The following is a 14,041-nucleotide window of genomic DNA, read 5'->3' as shown; positions in this document are numbered from 1 at the left end:
CTGTTCCCCCTGCTGCAGACCTGTAAGGCACCTTTTTGCCAGCTTTCCCCTCCACTGCCACAGCACCCGTCTCTTGGCATCATGTCTTTGGCCCAAGGCCTTGATGCTCACCCCTGGCCACGTGGGCTTGCTCCCTGGTCTCCTGGGCTTTCCCATTCTGACTGAACATTTCCCAGCTGAAGCAAGTGCTGCAGCAACATTTCACTCTGAAACCAAGCATGTGCTGACAGCAAGTAGCATCCCCAGGAGCTCCTTCCTGGCTCCCAGGGCTGTGCATGGCCAGATGCAGCTGACGAGGTGCACAAGCCACTGCACAACTTGTGGTGCCTCTTCCCCCATCCGCGCCACCCCCCAGGGTCTGGCCCAAGCTGTGTCTGCCACAATTCACCCTTCCCACCCGTCCCACCGTGGCTGTCCCCACCTCCCGTCCCACACAGCCCCTTGGAGCAGCTTGGCCCCCTATCCCAGGGGACAAAATCCCTCGTGCTTTGGCCCAGGGAGTTGACCTCTCTGCTGCTGTCATAAAGAGCTCAAAGTGGGCACTTTGTTATCTTACCACAATTGTGGTCCTGGCATAAAACTCAAACATGACTCCTCTTCTCCAGTGAGTGTGCAACGACACATTCCCACAAGCACAGGGTGTGCACACATTAAACGGAATAGCGTGGATCTGGGAAAGGAGTTGAGGGGGGACAGAACTGCTCTTGTCCCTGAGGCAGTCGTAGCTGTCCTTACCTAAAACCAGAGACTGTAATACAGAAGGAACTGCAAGAGCCCAAAGGGACGAGAACAGGAAAGACTGAAGCAGTAGCTCTGGCACAAGCTCATCACAGTCAAACACTTTCCCCTGTCCTCAAGCTTCCTTGGGACAGTTCCTACTGCTAGAGTTTCTGCTGGATTTGCATGGCCACCCTGCAAAGGCAGATCTGGGGAAACACGGCAGAGACACCCCCGTTGCCTCACCTGCCCCAGGAGCACACCCCAGCCTCCTGCTTTCCCCATATCGCCATTAAAAAAAAGCTCTGTGCAAACAATAGATCAATAGAGCCCCCGCCTCTTCGGAAGGAAAACAAACACCCGGATCACCGCAAATTAGAGAATGTTTCGCTTCACTTCATCCAAACAGGCTGACAATTTTTTTGGGTTGTTGCCACGGCGACAGAATAACACAGCGTTCAGCCTGTTGCAGAACAATCAATTAAGTTAATGCCTCGGAGTGCCTGTTTACTCTTCCATTTAGGAGGTGCTGCTCTCGCTTACTGTTTCTCTCTTGCTTGTTTTAAATTTCTCATCCTTTGCTTCCTGCTCCTATTTCTTCCCTATTTAACCTAAAATAAAGTCCCTCCCCTCAACTACCTCCTGCTTTGTAAGGAGCCTCCCACTTTTCAGAATGATCACCCGAAATAAAGTTTGTTCCTCCCTCTGACTTCCGTAATTTCTCCTTTCTTCCTGGAAAAACAAAGAGAGACTGGGGATTTACCTTTACCTTTCACAATACAGCCCTGTCCCCTCCTCCTGGTGTGCCTAGGAACTTGCAAAGTTTCTAAACTTCTCCAGGGCAGAGTGGGCTGGCCACCTTCTAAAGTGGCAGGAGTAACTCTGCTTTTAACAAGATGATGTAACTCTTGAGCTAAAGACCTATGAAGTGAACAGAAACCCTTCCACTATTGCTATTTTTTACACTGTGAGCCATAACCATAAATGAAGACCCATCTTGGGCTAAATGCTATTTAAAAAGGAGAACTATAGAAGGGCCTCACAAGTGTCTAGGTCTCATCCTACAGTCCATGTCGAATGAAACTTCTAAATATGTGCTTAAATGACTTTGGCTTAAGCAAAATTCAACCCAATGCTCAAAGCATTTTGCTCAACTGAAGCCTCGCTAGGATACTTTAAAGGGGGCACCATTGCCAGAAGATTGTGGCAGATCCATCATTGCAGTCCTTTAAAATAAACGAACGGTAAAGCACGTCTCGGCTCTGGCCCTGACCACCAGAAGGACGCCAGGCCTTTAACCAACTCACATGCTCTTGCCACTGATCTTGCGGGTTTATTTCCTGCCTCACAGTCAGCATGAGCAGTGACACTTGGCTGTGTAGCTTCACTGCCTGTCTGCAGTCACTTTCCCACCCTTGCCCAGTGAGCTGAGATAACAGCCCTGGGTCTCCCCACAGCCCTCCTGCAGGCTCTGCAGCACGTTACAGGGCACCAAAATCACAGCTCCACCATCCTGCGGGCAAAGTAAGGTACCAGGGAGTAAAAGGATTTATCCAAGGGCAAGCCTGAGATATAATCCAGGGCTTCCACCTCCTGATCTCTCTGCACCCTGGTGCTGTATTCCTCATGAGCACAATATTCCTATGCTTTTAGCTTTGAAACTCCAGGAAAAGTGTCCACCTCCCTCATATCCTCATACACCGAAATGAAAGGAAAAGACAAATTCAAGCACGATGTGAAAACATGCAGATTCCATGATATTGTCTTCTTATCCTGCCACTAGCAACAAGTGCCTAAATGTAAAGCGTACATTAATTTAGTATTGAGCAGATGGAACAAAACTGTAGACAGAGCAGACAGGGGAGAGGGGGGCTCAGACACAAGGAAAAATTACAGGAATAGGGTCAATTACGACACTTGCCCTCCCCTTCCCAAGCTGGATCCTTTTCAAAGGACTCTGTTCTCACAAGCTGCCACCACTTGTGCCCTGCCACACTGCTCACTGGGGAGCGGTGAGGCTGGGTCTGTGCAGGCTGCAGGACAGCCGTGCCGGGCAGGCCCCACTGACGCACTCCTTCTCCTCCTCCCCAAGAAGAAGTTGTCAGCAGAACCTGTTGGAGCAGGGGCTCGTTGACTGCTCCCTGTCCATTACAGCCCAGATTATAAGCATATTGCACAGTGCTCTCTGCACGGTGCTGGGGAAATCCAATACGCTGAAAGGTTAATGCAATCAATTAGGGTGACAAGGAAGTAGAGTAAAGCCTTCTGAGTAGATGAAAGGGAAAGAGAGATGGAGACAGAGAAAAGCAAAGAGAACCAGGGGGGGAAGGAGCAAAGGAAGGCGAGTGGGAGGAGGAGGAAGATGGTACACAGGGCTTGCGTTGTAGGCTGCAGGGCACTGGTGTGGCCAAGGGCACTATCCTGCCCCAGCACAAATGGGGTGGTGTGTGATCCACAGGGGCAAGGCAGGCCATGAATCCCTGAGGCAGCAGGTGGGCCAGGGCTCCCCCTTCTTGGCTTCTCCTGCCCTCTCCTGCAATGTGCGGAGCCCTGCTCAAACCACAGCTGCCCAGGATGTCCTGCTGCCAGCCTGCTCCCTAATACCGTTCACGTGGGAGACTGGCAAAACTCTCCCTGTGCCTTTGCTGCACAGCTACCCAGAAGGGATGGAAGCAACTGCTTGGGTTTAGAGTTGCCATGCAAGGCAAAGGACCTCAGCAAGCCATAGGGAAGCATAAGGGGAGGAGAAAGAAGGAACAGGAAGGACAGAGAGAACTTCCTCTGGCTGTTCATGCACTGTGCACAGAGAAAAGTGAAGATGAACACGTGGCATCTCTCTGTAAACCTCTTAGAGACACTGGTCATCGCCACCGTCCACTTGCCTGCACCTACCCCTGGTGTCACAAGGAATTTTTCTTTTGGTCTGGCTGTGTGGGAGCTCAGCCTTGCCAGTGTTGGGAGCACCTGTAAAAGAGGTGAGATCTCTTCTTTCTTATTTCTCCAGCCTCCTTCCACATGTGCCAATCTGGGCTGCCCTGCAAGGCCAGAGGACAAACCCCTGCCAAATCCCAGCTGCAGCAGGTTCACCTCTGCCTGCTGAGACAGTTTGATGAGGATGCAGTGGCACTCAGCCCACCAGCACAGCACAGAGATCCCAGTGTCATAATGTGCATCCTGCCACTCTGTCCTGCAGGGCACAGGCCTTTGCCCGGGACATTCAGCTCAGCGGAGAGCCCTGTCCTTCCCCTCCAGCCCCCCTGAGCCACTGCAGGCTGGCTGAGCTTCTGCTCTCTGACCCCCCAAGCGGCACAGTACTTCATTAACCTGGGCTGACAGGTCAGCCAGTGCAGCCCCTTCCTACCACGGCTCCTGCTCACGCACAGCTCGGCCTAGGAGAACGTGACACCAGCTCATTAGGACAAATTATTACTCTATAACCCCTGCCGCAATGTCCCTTAATATGCCTATTTAGCAAGAGACAAGTCCTGGTGGGCTCTTCGGCATTAAAACAACCTCACAAATCACCAGAGGCACAAGCACCGTGATCTCCGCTTCCGGGGGCGGAGGACAGGGCAGCTGTACCCCGGCTGGGTGCTGGAGGGGTGCTGAGTCCTGTGCTGTTCTGCTGCAGATAAAATGAAACTCTTGGTGCTGCTGGGGGGGATGCTTTGCAGGCAAGGAGTTGCCATCTGACTGTGGCTCACCGTGCAGCCAAACGTGCGCCCAAGTTTCAGAACAATGAGGTGATGTTCCCCGGTTGAAATCCACTGCAAAAGTATTCTGGGAGGCCCATTCAAACTGCTGGGCCTGCTTCACTCTGCCTCATCTCTGCCTAACTCTGCCCTCCAGCACTACCACCTGTGTCATGTTCCACATGAGACCTACAAGATTCAAATGTTTCCTCTGTTTCCCTGGGATAGACGTGAAGTCAGCGCCTGGCTTCACAAATTCGGCCGCAACACTAACCCTACTTGCTAGCTCCTTGCAGGTTAACCAGCAAAGCCAGAGAGCAAGTTTGGAAGTTGACACTGTTGGCAGGCACCGTGCGCTGCCTCCCCACGTAAGGCTGTGCTAAACTCCGGGGGAGTAAGCCCATTGCACATGAAAGCAGTCGGCTTGCACCTTGCGGGGAGAACAGGACTGCAGGCTGTCTGGGGCTAATCCAGAGATTACAGAACCTCCGCAATTTTGGGCACAGTGAGTGAGATATCACTGGGGAAGACAGAAACACAGGCAAATGTCAGAGGAAGGCTGCTACTGAACAGGAACGGGGAGCATGAGGAAATCAACCTCCAGCCTGACCTGTAGGAGAGGGAAAAGGGAAAAAGAAAACAGTGATTCATATAACAGAGCACCAAAGAGAGGTGAGAGAGAGAAGGGGCAGTGGTGCCATACCAGGCAGGAGAGAGTGAGGAAGAAAAGCAACAGAAAGAAGAAAGAGAAGAAAGTGTGAAAAGTGTGTAATGCTGGGCACAGAGGAAGGCAGAATGACAGCAAATGGACAGAGAAATGAGGGACCTGAGAGAAAGAGATGGAGGGAGGGCGGGAGGAAAAGGAGGAGAAAAGAGCAAGAATAGCCACGCAGCGAGGAGCACGCGGGCGAGGCAGAGCACTGTAACCAGGGTTGTGAAGCATGAAAAGGGAAGAATCTGCCTGTTCCTTTCAGCGCTCGGAGCATGGCGCTCGGTGGTGACCTACACTGTGCCTGGCTGTGATCACGTTTTCAGGGCCACTGCCTGCCGATCCCAAACAATGATGGGGAGCCTTTGAAGTCAGAGAAAGAAGCCGCAATGTGAACTGGGGACTTTCTTTTTTTTTTTCTTTTTTTTCCCCCCATTTTTTTAAGGGCGGGGGGAAGGAGGGAGGAAAAGGAAGGGCTGAAGTGGCGGGGGGAAGGTTGGGGGAGAGGTTGCAAGGACAAAACAGAGAGTTGCTCTCGGCGGGGTGTCCCGAAACGAGAGAGACAAAAAGAAAACAAACAGTTTATGAGTAGGGCACATGCTGCCTGTGTCTGCATGCCCCGCGCTGCCGGCCCCCCGTGCTCCCAGGGAGGCTTCTGTTCCCCAGCAATGATGGATGGACGCATAGGGCCATTCAGGCCTGCCATGTTACAGCAACAGTATTTACATAACACTGGCCTTCCACCGGTCACCTCTGACACTGCCCAGCCTGGCTTGGGGCCCCCTCCCGCCCCAGCCAGCCCGGGCCCCTCTTGATACCGCTCGGACTCAGCCTATGAGCTCCCTGACGCTGGGGCTCAGGGGTCCCCACTACTGCAGGGATGCTCTAAGCGCAGACACACCGCAGTGAGTGCTCCCAGCACCTCTGAGGTGATGTCCCACAGGGCAGAGCACTCCCCACCCTCCCCACCGCTACTGCCATTCCTGCCCTGGCCTGGTATTCAGACTTGCCTTGGTGCCTGGGGAGGGAGAGGAGCAATGGGAGAGGCTAGACTTGGCGGCGCTGCAGAGGGTACAGCACAGAGACGTGGGGAAAAGAGTGGGAACTCTTTGGCTGACACACAAGGGAGCCCTGTGGTCCTCCCGGGGCCAGGAGGAGGAGGCAAGGACAGCAGGAACTGCCTTGGCGTGGCAGGGACTTCTCAGTGAGCATCACCTGAGGTGGCATAGGGACTCGCTTACCCACCACATGGAGACGAGGCTTTTAAAGAGAGGCAATCACCTTTCACTTCTCTGGGCTCTGGGCCTCTAATTCTTATCAGGCATGGACTAAGTGACCATCCAGCTCTAGGAGACTGCGAAGTTGGGTGTTTTGTGCAATAACACAGACCATGAGGGTCTAGGTAAAGGGAAAACCCAGAAAAGTCAGAATTCTGCTGGAGACACAGAGCTGCTTCCATCCTACCAGCATGATGCTGCAGTCTGAATGGATAAAAATGTGCCAGAGGAGGAGGAGAGCATGCACATCACCATCTTAAATTATGTGAACTGAGCTCAGCAAAACTTCACAGTAGATGAAGACTGCATCCTATTCAGTGAGAGGACCTTATCCATCTCCCACCAGCCCACATGGACAAAGATAAAGCAGTACCCTCCTCACCAAAGCCCTTACACACATTTTATCTGTAAAGATAGAGGCAGTAGAGAAGATACTGAGGAAAACCCACAGTGACAAAACCAGGTGCCCATAACAACTGGTGTACAAAGACAAAGATGAGATTAGGACACACACAGGCCATGTCTGCATTAGACCTTCTTGTATTTTCATGTCTCTTTATAGCTAACAACAGGCCAATCCCAGAAGTTCTAGTGCAGACAGCCACAGCGAGCAGGCCATAAAGTGTGAGAGACACACAGAGGAAAAGAGAACCCAGGAGGGCGTAGTGACATACCCATTGCAGTCTGAAGTCTCTCCTACCTTTCGGAGATTTCAAGGCCTGGTTTCTTGCCTCTTTTTTAGCTCTAAACTCACTTCATCCTGGGGAAGGAAGAGACAGACTCCAGTTAATACACAGGGCACACCTGACCAAGAGCCAAGGCACAGACACTCACAAAAGCTGGGTGAGAACTCAGCTGCAAGCGGGGCCAGCATGGGGCATTCAGACTTCGCACGGGAACGAAGTGCCTTCCTGCTCCTGGCTCCACCATGCAGTGCCATGCACACCACGAGACACACATCACTCCTGCACCTAACTGTGCATAAGACTCCTAAAAAGGACTGGGAATAATTTAGCATAGAGAGAGCACTGGCTCTCTCAGGCCATTACGCTCATTCTCTCAGGCCATTACTGGCCTGAATCCTGCTTCCCAGGTACCACAGACAGACCTCGTGCTGGTCTGCACCATACTCTGCCCACACATCCAAGGGTGCTTTCTGGTCCATGCCAAATTTTTCCCTTTCCAATCTTCCCATTTCCTCTGCTGACCCCTCTTTCCCAGAGGTTCACCAGTGTGTTAATGCTGAGGGCTCCCTTGCACACCAATGAGGCACAAGATGACGGGGTGCAGGACTGGGTCCCAAGGCACTGAACCCCCTTATCCACTCATCTGTGCGTCTTCCTTCCTGGAGAATGCAGAGAGCGAGGAGGAAAGAGAAAAGGGACAGGGGAAAAAAAGTCACAGCAAAACACATGAAAAGTAAATTGAATTATTTAAAACCATATGTTCCAAAAATGTGACAGAGCATAAAAGCCATGCCGTGAGACTTCCGGAGGGGGTTATCCTGCACAGGCAGGGTGGGAGGACAGCTCGCGGGAGGGGGAGGACTGCTCCACACTCAGCCAGCCAGGGACTTCCCTCTCCCAGAGCCGGAAGGTGGCAGGGAGCACAGGGTGGCTTCATGCACAATGGCAAGGGTGCTTGGCCCATTCCTGCAGTCTCTGTTTTGCAACCCTGCCAAAACAGCTATCACAACTGCCCGAGACGTGGCAGTGAAATGAAAAACTGGCCCGAGGTCACGCACAGTGAGTCTGTGGTTGAATCCAGGAGCCCCAACCGCCTGCATCAAGCACCAGCTCACAGCATGCCTCTCTCTCCAGGGTGCAGCAAAGCATGCCGCAACTCAGCTCCTTGTAGGGACCCTGCTTTAGCCCCTTGGAGAGCAAAAGTGAGAGGGACTTGGCTCTGGGGACTCTCTGCTGCCGCTGTGGCTCGCCCCTGTGTTTTGGGGCCCTGGTGCTCCATGCGTGCGGACGGCCTCCTCCTGTCACTCACACTCCACCGCTGCCTGCACGCTGCGCCAAAGATAGATGCCTGGTGTTGGCTGGGACCCAGAGTGGGAAGGAGCTGGTGAGATATCCCAGATGGATGGACGGACACGGAACGCAGGGAGCCCCTCGGGTGAGGAAGATGCATAACCAGCCTGTCTCCTTCCTTTCCCACTCAAATCCTTGTGCTAACAAGGCTGAGGGCACGGCTGGAGTAACAGCTCCCCCACTTGAGGTCCTTCTCCCACCCTGGCACCCTCTGTCCTTCTGGCTCTCTCATCCCCTCTCCCACCTTTTTCTTCCCTTTGTTCTTCCCTTCTTCCTTGCTCTTTCCATCGCTTTCTCTGCTATTCTGTCATGCTCTTTTTTCTCTCCCTCCCTTTTGTTCTCTCCCCCTTTACTGAGCTCTCTGCCTGTAACTCTCTCTGCCTTCCTGGCTTCACTCCCTCGCCCCTGTGCACGGTCAATTCTTGGGTTTGAGTTTTTAATTGTTTTTTTTACTCCCCTTCTTTCGGCCGCAGCTTATCAATGATGCAAGAGGAATAACGCCAATTTACTTAGAATGTGTAATCCCCAAATCAGATTGGGGGATTGTATGAGGCAATATGACCTTGCATATGTCTCCATTAAAGCCAGCCAGGCCTCCTCTTGTATTCTGTGTTCCCAGTACATATTTAGACAGATAACGCTAATTGTACTTGACATGTCCTCTTAAGGATGGACTCTTCCCTCCCCCAGCTCTGCCTGCTTCCCTGCCTGACAATGCGCCAGAGCAGAGCCCGCTCGCTTGCAGCGTGGCACGGCACGGCACCTGCGGGGCTGGCTGGCCGGGTAGGCATCCAGCACAGCCCGCGCGTCCAGCTCCGCTGCGAGAGTGCCAGCCGTCCTCCCCAGCGCTGCACGCCTCCAGGAGGGAAATGAGGCCGGCTAGCACTGATAGGGCAAGGAGCAGGGGCAGGGGGAGCATTGCTGGGACATAGTTAATCTGAGATTACACACTGTTACTGTGACCATCTTGGATTCTACAGAAACATGAGCAACGTGTTGCCACCTCTGAAGCCATGGGTGCCACCTCACCCTGCCCCTCTTCTTGCTTACCCCACTGCCACCCTCCCTCCTCCTCCTCCTCCCTACCTTGTCCCTGCCTCCTTGCTCTCCTCCATGGCGCTTCCCCTTTGACTTGCTCCAGCCCCCTCTTCTGACTCAGGAGACCAAAGGCTGGCTCCCTCCCCTGAGTCAGAGGAAGACAAACCTTCCGGGGACAGGCCCCAGCCATGACATAATACCCCTCAGCAGAAAGCACGAAGCTCCAAAGCATTCGGACAAAGAGAGGAGACTTGCTCGCCATGACCATCTTTGAAGCCTCCCTCCTTTCCAAGGAAGGGCTTCCACCCCACACCTCTCAGCTCCCACATCTAGGCATAAAGCTCTTTGGATAAATATTTGTATTTGGCTACTGGCCTGTGGATCCCAGCTCCAGCTTCTAGGCAACACCGTGAAGAAATCATAGAATCATAGAATAGTTTCGGTTGGAAGGGACCTTTAAAGGTCATCTAGTCCCCCCCCCCCCGCAATAAGCAGGGACATCTTCAACTAGATCAGGTTGCCCAGAGCCCCGTCCAACCTGACCTTGAATGTTTCCTGCAATGGGGCTACTACAGCCTCTCTGGGCAACTTGTTCCAGTGTTTCACCACCCTCATCACAAAAAATGTCTTCCTTGTATCTAGTTTAAATTTACCCTCTTTTAGCTTAAAACCATTACCCCTTGTCCTACTGCAACAGGCCCTGCTAAAAAGTTTTCCCCCATCTTTCTTATAAGCCCCCTTTAAGCACTGAAAGGCTGCCTCTTCCCCGTGCCTGCCCATACATCGCTGCTCTAGAGCAGACAAGCAGGACGCAGGAGGAGGAGGGGAGCTTATTCCAAGGAAACCAATGGATCCAAACTCTTCGCCAAAGTGGACTCAGATTTTTTTTTTCCCCTTGACACAACATCCTAATTCGACTTTTTCAGTATCTTTCCTTCAACAACCTTTTTTCCTTCCTCCCCTTCCTACCCGGCAACTGCGCATTTATTAATTCATGAGGCACTAATTAGTTCTTTGTTTAATTTTGTGTTAAACAGACTGACCGGAATGATAACGACTTGCAGCGTTGCATTACGGTCCCCAACCGCCCCTGTTTTCTGACAACAAGGGAGCGCAGTGAGACTGGCGTGATGAACCCCAATTCCCACTCCAGTTGCACTTCATTAAGTCAAAATGTGACAAGAAGCTTAGAGAGCAACTTTCAGATCGGATCGCACATAACAATTGGGCAGGAAACTTTCCGAGGGGGAAGCGGGAGAGGCACTTGCAGCGAAGGCTGGCACCACGCACAATTCCCCGGCGTGCCTGCCTTAAAGGAGCCAGCTCAGGCTGCCGGCCGAGGCAGGACTGAGGGCACGTGCTGGCAGTGAGGGGTGCTGGGGGAGGAAGAGGAGAGGAAGGGCGACAAGCCAAGCCAAATGCACAGCAGGGCAGGGCAGGAGGCGTCACTCCTTTCCGCTCCCCTCGGTTTCATTTGCAATGATGGGTTGTGTTGGCAGTCCGTGGGATGTGCAGCCGAGGACCCCAGGCAGCATAATCCCTCAGCAAGTCACTCAGGGAACTCTGAGGGCATCTTTAGGCACCTTCATCTCCATGCCTCAGTTTCCCACCCGTAGCTCTACGGTGAAACAGCTGGTGATCCTCAGCTGCTATTGAGTTGTCAAGAACTACACAATTATAATGGAGTCCCCTAAACTGCAAAGGGAGAGGTCGAATATTGGCACCCACATTGCTAAAATGAGAAGTGAAGGAACAGCTCTGACACCAGGAAGGACGGCTACTCTCACAGGGAAAGAGCTGTGCCTTCCTTTAACTTCGTAGAGCGCCTGACGCTCCAGTGGCACTACCAATTTTTGAAACTGTCCTGATCAGTCTGGTATCAGCAATAAACTTCGTAAGCCGCAGAGCAAGTGCCCTGCATCCTGAGCTCGGCCCTACAGGTGGGAATACAGCCACCACAGCACAGCCAGTCCTTGAGCTCTCTGCTGAGTGCCGCATGTGCCTCACTAGTAGGAGCTACGGCACAGGGTTTGGGCACGTGGGCACGTGTCTGGCCTGGCCCAAGCCTCACCTGGCCAAAAAAGTCTGAGCACGACTTATGCCTTGGCACTGGCCAACAAGGGACTGACAAACAGACGACACAGCCTGGGTCATAACCAGGCTCAGCTGGATCTGTCACAGCCTTGTTGGCACACAAGGGTGTACAGCATATGGCCAACTCCTTGAGCCCCTTTTGGCTCACTGAAGTGCAGTGAAATGTAAACAGCCTACAAGAAAGTGAAAAGGGTCTTAAAACACCTCCCGAGAGGGTGAGTGGGTGTGAAAAGGAAAAGAGGACTTCCTAAGCACACAGAACATGGAAGTTTTGCAGCAGTTCAAAACGCACCTTCTGTTATTGCATGGACACCAGCTGTGGGAATAAGCCAAGATCACACAAAAGTAAAATGAGCTGGGAGGTCTCAATGCCTTTTCTAGCAGGTATTTTTCCACACTTCTCCCTCATCCCTCTCCCTCCTTCCCCAGGAAAGGAAGACTCATCCCTAGCCTTGCTCTGCAGAGGCCCAAAGCTCAATTAAGGTCCAAAACACTGGCAAAGCCACGTGAGGGACTCTCTGTTAAGGGTCACATCAGGACTGGGGAGTGACACTTGAGCTGTGTGAGTGTGCACAGCAGCATGTCCTGAACAGGGCAGGGGCAGAGGAGTGAGCACTGTGACCAAAGCCTCTGAGTCTCAGGGGATGCCTGCATAGCATCAGTCTCTACGTGCATTATCAGTATTTTCACCTGAGTGAGCTCTAAATGTACGAGTCTTTGGGGAAGGGGCCAGGCTGCAGCAAGGTATCACAGCATGGTGTTTGCCAGTACACTCATAGCTGAACAACACACGGATCTGCTAGCAGACGTGTTTGTGCTGGCTTCCATCTTTCATGAATCTGGAATGCAGCAGGGACCTCTGTGACTGACAAAAAGACTGTTCCTCCATGACAGAAATCCCAGGAAGACACCAGATCCCTCTTATTTCAGTTCTGCATGTGCTCTGGATCCCATAAAAAGGCATATGCAGATATTAACACTCAGCTGGAGGGCTGGTCTGGTATCCAGAAAGGGCAAAAGCACCCATTAACACCTGAAGCAAGGATAACTGAGAAGGTCCAGGATTGCTGGGGACAAGAAACACCCCCTACTGTCACCAGCCCGACAAGCCTTCTTGGTTTTGCAGAAGGGCTGGAATATCCTGGGTGCTCTATAAATACAGTTGGGCCTTGTCATCTGCTGAGTAGATGTTTCAGAACAAAAGGCAGCTACAAACCCCATCTCTTTCCTCTGCAAGCCCAGCCTGGGCTCTGGGCCATGGACCCTGCCCAGGCACTGATGCTCAGAGGAATGCAGCTCACGCCCTCCCTCAGGAGTGAGGGGATGGGGCAGCGGCACAGAAACGTCCCCAGTCTGGCCCAAGCCTGGCCTGAGCAGGGGGAGAAGCTGGTGAGCCAAGGGGAGGAACCGGCACAACCAACAGGGCAGAGCAAGGGGCAGCTGAAGGACACCCCGCACGCTCTCACCACACAGTCACACCCAGCTATCATCTCCTCCCGATCTTGGGCTGCTCAGGGAAAAAAGCATAGGCTGAAGGGGAGGGAAACTCATGTTATCTCCCATTTTCCCCTTTTTCAGCTGCCATTACAAGGCAATACCAGTAGCGCAATACAAACCAACTACATCCACTGATTGTTAGGGCTACACAGCTGCCAGTGTGCTCCACAAAGTTTTGTGCTGAAAATGAGGGTAACAAGCATCCCAAATAGGTCATGGTCTGCCCCTTCTCCCTAAAACAACAGGCTGAAATGTCCTAGACTCCATCCCCAATCCTCTTTAACCAGGAAAACTCTCCTCCCAGGATTACGGGCCCACTGCCCCCCTTCTCTTCCCCTCCATCTGGCTGGGAGCAGCCTGGGACCGAGTGCTCTTCCCAGCCCTGGGAGAACCCTGCAGTTTCTCTCTCATAAAAAAGAAAAATGGGAGCTATAAAAAAGGCAAAGAAAAGAGAAGCAAAGCAAAGGGAAATCACTGCGAAGGAAGAAAAGAGCAAAGCCCCCCTTCCCTTCCCACCCTTTCCCCATTACCTGCCTTTTAGCACTGGGTAGAGCCGCCTGCTTCATTGCTCCTGAGGACTCCCCTTCGGCACAGCACTCCCCGGGGAAATCCTGCCCTGCCTCTCACCCCTTCCCCCTCTGCTCAAACCTGTTGAGCAGAGCCCAGTCCAGCTCAATAAAGGTGATGCAAAAAGAAGGAGCAAAACTAGTGCTGGACAGCAGAAAAGGGACAGGGGCCATGCTGAAGGTAACCCTGCAGCTCAGTGCCCATCAGCCGCCTCTGGTCTGCTGGAGCCAGGCATGGGACAGAGGGAAGGGAGACAGCAGCCCTGCTGGTCCCAATCCACTGCTGGTCTCAGCTTCCCAGCACTGATGGCACCCAGGACCAGGAAAGGCCCCAGCCCCCCACCTCGCAGCGCAGCTACGGCACCGCCTAGCACAGCGGCGGGGGGGGGGGGGGGCACAGGGGGGGCGGATGCCC

Source organism: Haliaeetus leucocephalus, unplaced genomic scaffold, assembly GCF_000737465.1.
Source record: "Haliaeetus leucocephalus isolate CR32 unplaced genomic scaffold, Haliaeetus_leucocephalus-4.0 Scaffold556, whole genome shotgun sequence".
NCBI lineage: Eukaryota > Metazoa > Chordata > Aves > Accipitriformes > Accipitridae > Haliaeetus > Haliaeetus leucocephalus.
Note: the sequence above shows the minus strand (reverse complement) of the source record.